Raw genomic sequence first — 6,551 nt, 5'->3', positions numbered from 1 at the left:
CTGCTTAGTGGTACTTTTATACTTGGGCCCTATATTGAAGTACTTGCGTGCATGTATAACAGAGCTACGGATTATAAAAGTATTATAGTGTAGATGGGTTTATATGTAAATGCTTCTAAGGTGGGATGACTGGAACTTCTATATATGTGCACAGCTACATAGTATGCTTTCATGTATTCTGAAATATCGGTGTTTACTTTATCAGCTATGTTATGTTTTCGAGGGACGGATTTTCATAACTAAAAATAGTAGCTATTATTGTAAATGAATGATAAAAAGAAAAGTCGGTTTTTTGCGAAAACTTAGTAAGTATTATAAAGCCGAGGCCTCCATATTATGTACTGAGGCGGCGAACTCATACTTTCACCTATGTGGATGTGGCTACCACCACAACCATGTAGATGAAGTTTATTTGGCTCCAGGTACACCTGAGGTGGATGACGACCCCGTAGCACTGTATTTGGGATATTATGATTGAAGCCTAATGCGACAGTTGTAATGTATTGGACCATGGGTTGTCCATTCTTTTTTTTGCACTTGTATATGGCTTGTGACATATGTATCACTTATTAATTTGCAAAGCCATTCTTTTGTCATGTAATTAATGTTTTTGATAAGCCATAAATAGATAGACTTATGTATAGCTCTCTTTGTTGTAATTAATAGTTATGTTATTAGATGTGTTTTCTGCTATCCTGATGATGTTTATATATTCCGTTGCATAGATGTAACTCTAAATATCAGGTACACATTATGGGATGTGTACTATATGTTGGCTGAGCGACAAATAGTTGTGCCACTGTGATGACTCATTTATGTTTGTAAAAAATAAAAATAAAAATAAAAAAAAGGTCGTCACAACAGATGGTATCAGAGCAGTTAGCTATAGGGTTTGTTAAGAAAAGTGGAAAAGCGGAAGTCTAGGATTGTCTTAGAGTCTAAGTGTAACAAAAGAGCATTAGCATTCTAAAAGCTTCAACACAAAAGAGAAAACTTAAATAGAAACTTGTGTGTGCATTGCATGATTTCTTCTTGTAATGCATCTATCATGGCTTGAACTTGTTTATGTGGTATCTCTTTTCTCTCACATTGTAAACTAACTTCAATGTGATGATACAGAGAAATGCCGCCTAAACGACGAAGAGCCGCTTGGCGTAATGTGGAAGAGGAATCTGTGAATGGGAGTGGTGGCGATGCCCCTCCACCTCCAGGAAAGCCAATATGATCCCTTATGTGATAAAGTAACTAGCCGTAGCAAATGATGGTAGAGATGCTATGGTTATATTCCTAGAGCTAATACATCATATTAGCTTTAGAGCAATGATGATGTTGCGAGCTATTAGGATTTTAGTGTTGGTTAATTTGGTGTCCCAAACACCTTGATGTAATATGGTTTCAATTAGACAAAAGTGTACTTAAGATTTTTCATTTAGTTCAAATTTGTGTTCTCAGTTCGAACTAGGCATTGAGAGAAGCATTTTCAAGTCAGGTAGAACTTGTCGTCCCAAGCTTTGTCCTAAATGAAGTTCGAATCGAGGGCTTTTAAGTGTGGCAGAAGCTAGCGTACTAAGTATTGTTCCTTGTAAAAAGTTGGAACTACAAAGTTTTGAATACCTTCCAGTGTTTGTCATTCCATTTGGCATTCCAAGTTGGTTCAAACTATGACTAGTTTTGAGGAAGATCAAGACATGCAATGTTGGTCATTCAAGTAACGTCCCAAGCAAGTTCAAACTTGACATGTTTCAGAGAATTCCAAGTCTGGCAGAGTTCAGTGCTCCAAGTGGAGCTCTATTTAAGTTCGAACTAAGGACTTACGGAATATGTCGTCCCAAGTGTCATCCTAAGTTCAGTTTGAACGCTCTGCCAAAGAAATCCTTGTTTTGGCTTGTAACCCTAGTGTAGTTCGAACTGCAAAGTACATAGTTCGAACGCTGGCTTATTTTCTATAGAAAAACAAGGATTCGATTGTTGACTTGGAGCTAAGAATTTCAAGTCTATAAAAGGCCAATCCATGCATGATTATTATAAGGGATTCATGGTATTTTGCATTGTGCTAAGAGAGATTTCTTTGGTTCTAGATCATTTATGCTTTTCCTCTCTTAGAGTTTGTTTTGTTAAACCACACAAACCGTTTTTCTTCACAAAGGTTCTGGGAGAGCTACTAAGGTAGAGGGAAAGTGGGTCGCTTGTCTAGTACAATAGTGTGTCAATTGCAAATGTTTTGTAATCATGAACTTCTTATAATTTCTCATTTTTCTATGGTAGATTGATTTCCTAGGTTCAGCTACCCCGAAGTAGTTTTACTTTTAAAGAGTGGTTCAAAAGGTTTCCACTTCATCACTAAATTTCTTGTGTTGATTGATTATTGCTTTCATAATTTGATGAAAACATAACATTAGGCATCAAAATCGTGGCATGTGCAATCTCTTGGAAATCATGCTTTATACATTAACTCATAAACATGGTGTTCATTAAAAGCCATGCTACATGTGTATAAAATATGGAAAGAAGAAGTGCAGTTTTTATCAGAATAACAAAATCTCATAAAATTCTCAAACTTTGTTTTAAAAACAAAAGATTCTTGTGTCAAGCATTTTCAAAAATGTGTTTACTTACTTGAGTTGTTGCTGGTTGGCGAAACTCCTTCTCTACAATTTATTGCATAAGCTATTTTAGAAAGATGTCCTTCTATTAAGGAAAATACTTTATGTAATTTTTCTAATAGAGTAACTATTCTAAATTTGAGTATATAAGTAAACTACTACCATTTAACACTCCTAACACATTAGGGGTGTACATGCGGATGCGGTTATTTGTAATATTCGCACCCGCATCCGCAAAATGCGAATATCACTTTTATATATCAGCATCAGCATCCGCATTATTTTTACTATTTGGATCCGCGTGCTTATTATCCGCTATACACAAATAGGTAATTGACCTATTTTAAATGCTTTTAAAAATAATTTTGACCGGTTTTTAGTCTTTTGGGCTTATTTTGAAAATATAATGCACATTGAAAATATGAAGAATCGAGGAAAAAAAAAAAGGATGATGGATACGACTTGAAAATATTCATAGTAATCAATGCTAATAAGAAACACCTTATGTTTTCTTATCCATACATAATTCAATGAGCACAACAATCAAGCCAACAAACATAAATAAATAAAACATAAATTACAAATCCAACATAAAAAAATAAAAAATAAAAAAAAATAAAAAAAAATAAAATTACAAATTCATAACAGAAAAAATATAAATTGTCTAAATATAACACATCCATAAGTGAATATTGATGACGTTGTGTTGTGTTGAATATATTAATTATAATATATATAAGAATATATAAAGGCTATGTGGATACGAATAGTGATTTTTACTAACAACATCGGCATCAGTATGTGCAGATAGCGATTGCAGATGGTTAATATCCGCATGCTTGTACACCCTTACTAAATATCACATAATTCCCTTAAAACAATAAGAATCATCTCTTAGATTAAAAATATCGGCTTAACACTTTGTGGATGAAAGCATGTCTACTGAACTTATACAAGCCTACAACTCATGGAACCTTAAGTAATTAACAATTTAGCTTACTACCAAAATGTCTTAAGTAGTTATATCATCAATCTTGTTCCACATTTCATATGATGCACTTCAAATAGGAAAAAGAACTATTCATGAATCAAATTTAAAAGAAACTTCTAACTATATTAAGGCATCGTTTGGTTTGCGGAATAAACTCCCGGAATAAAATGACTATTTCTATGGAATAGTCATTTCTATGTTTGGTAAGGGTCTATTATTTAGAATAGTTTTTTTCATTGGAATACCTATTCTCTTACGAAGAGGAATACATATTCCTCTAAAAAAAAAATGAGAGGAATAGCTATTCCAATGGGAATAGATTAGACTTTCCAGAAAAAAAAAAAAAAAAAAAAAAAAACACTCTTATTTTTAATTTTCTTTCATTTTTTTTTTTTTAAAAAAAAAGAAAAACGAAACCCCAATCCCCCCCCCCCCCCCCTTAACAGTGGTTGGCCAGCCACATATGGCGCTGGGGGTGGTCACACCACCCCCGATGCCATTGGGTGGTGCGATGGGCTTTTGGGTGTGGTCCCAGGCTATTTTGTGGGTGGCCGACCACCCCAATGGGTGGTTGGCCACCCTATAGTTTTCAAAAAAATAATATATATATATATATATATATATATATATATATATATATATATATATATATATATATATATATATAATGTGGGTTTTTTTTAGTAATTTTGATTGTATTCCAATTAAAGTATATGAGTTGTTACCAAACTAAATATTAAGAATAGTCATTCCATTCTACATTCTATTCCTAGGAATAACTATTCATTTTCCTAATGGAATAGTCATTCTGCAAACCAAACGATGCCTAAATCTCTCAACAACATGATAACAATCATATGATTCATAAATCTGCCAAGGAAATACTTTTCTAATCATATATGAGTACTTCCCACAATGTTCCCTATCATGCTCCTACAATTTAAGCTCAATCCAAACATTAGCTTAACTTCTTCAAAGCACCAAACAGATAAGTGATAAAGTTATCATTCATTCACAAATAAGATTATAAGCGTAAATACATATTCACTATGTACTAATACCCATAGAAATTCTAGATATCATGATATTCACTTGCAAATTCACATGGACAACAAGTAGTTCATTTAACATCCATTACATGTGGCATAAGTATCAATTTAACCCTAAAAGCAAGGCCATCTAGAATACACACATGTATAAAACTCAAAATACAGCAATCTTAGTATCCCAAAGAGCATGTTTGAACCTCAATAAATTACTTCAACATTTAAGGAGTACATTAAAGAGTTCAAGCCTCAAGTTTAGACATATTATACCCTAAAATGGCTTACAAATAATCATTCCAGCAAACATAAAAATCAAAGGGCAAAATTCACTTAACCCCCTAAATTGTAATTACTTTTGCAATTTTCCTCCCAAATTCTCTTCCTCCGACCAGTCTCTTCCCCCAAATTTAAATGAAAGGAATATTCCTCTTCTGTCTCTCTATGATCCTACCTCTAGAGCTAACGGAACTCAGTTGGTTAGAAAACTCCGAAGCCGAGAGTAGGGAGGAAGCGTTTCACTCTGTCCTCTTCTCTCTGGAATCCCTTTCTCTCTCTCTGGTTCTTCAACCTCTAAAAGATATCATATCTCTCTCTTGCTTAGGGTTTATGCAAAAACATTAACTATCTCTTACTCTCTCTTTCTCTATCTTGCTTAGGGTTTGTGCACATCAAGGCCTCTGTATCCAAGCTTCTGATCCAAAGTAATCACGATTGGGTGTGTGGTTAAGGTAACCTCTCTTCCTTTGTTTGTATTAAATTCAAATCCTTTGCTTTAATCAGTTCTGTAATCTTTAGTTCTCTTAAGATTTTGTTATTCTTAGCTTAATGAACAGCTGAAAATTTAAAATCGATTAATGGGTCTTCTTTGAATTGTTCATTGCACTGTCAATCAATTGTTTTGTTTATTTGTGTATATATATACATATTTCGGTTTCGTTCGCACTCTGTGCTGTATATAGCTCCAATGTCGTCGTAAATTTTTGTGAAGCTCGTAATGTGAAGCCAGAATGAGGTTGTCCTTAATATGGTGTTGGAGAATCAACAACTTAGATAGTGATAGTGGTTCAGAGGCCCACGAAGATGCTCAGAAGCTCAGAGTGGCCGCGCGCCACCCCCAAAGGTTGGCAGCCACAACTTTTTTTCTTTTCAATTTTTTTTTTAAAAAAATATAATTTTTTATGTTGTATTTATTTATATTTTTTTTATTGAGATCGACATGTTGCCATCTTATTGGCGCTGACATGGTGCCTAACGGAATCTATCAAAATTTTCAACAGAATTTGACTTTAGGAAGCGATTTGTAAATTAAGCCAACCATAGGAATCTCCGAATTAATTTTGATACCAGAGGGAGTGATTTGTAATTTAGGCTAACCATAGGTACCAATGGTGCAATTTTTTCTTTCTTTTTTTTTGCTTCATTCCTCCGTTATCTAGTGATTGGATCTCTTGATCCTAACCAGTGGTTAGCTTTTGTGTGCGGCTATGTGCTGAAAAGTTTCTAAAGCATTCAAAGCCCCTGGAGCAGCCACACAAGATTGAACTATTTAACAACCAAGGGTGGAGAAGCTTGAGTTATGGGCAGAGGGATCCTGTGAAGAGGTTATGAAATTGGCTTGAGCTTCCCGATAAGATGCAAGAGCCTCAATGGCACCTTTTACCAAACACTTAGGGGTTGCAATCAGTCCGCCAAAAATAGCGTGATTCCTCTGAAGCCAAAGCCTCTGGGCAACCATTGCAAACCATTCCAATTTTTCTTGCTCCAGTTGCTGGCACAGATGGCTGAAAATGGCAAGGAAAATGTCTTCGTAACTGATACATTTTTGAATTCTCTTATAGCCCTCAACCCAAACCGCTTTGGAGGCGTCACACCACTAGGGGTGGGTAAAAATCGCAGAAACCGATCTGACCC

The sequence above is a fragment of the Alnus glutinosa genome, chromosome 14, assembly GCF_958979055.1.
Source record: "Alnus glutinosa chromosome 14, dhAlnGlut1.1, whole genome shotgun sequence".
Lineage (NCBI taxonomy): Eukaryota > Viridiplantae > Streptophyta > Magnoliopsida > Fagales > Betulaceae > Alnus > Alnus glutinosa.
Note: the sequence above shows the minus strand (reverse complement) of the source record.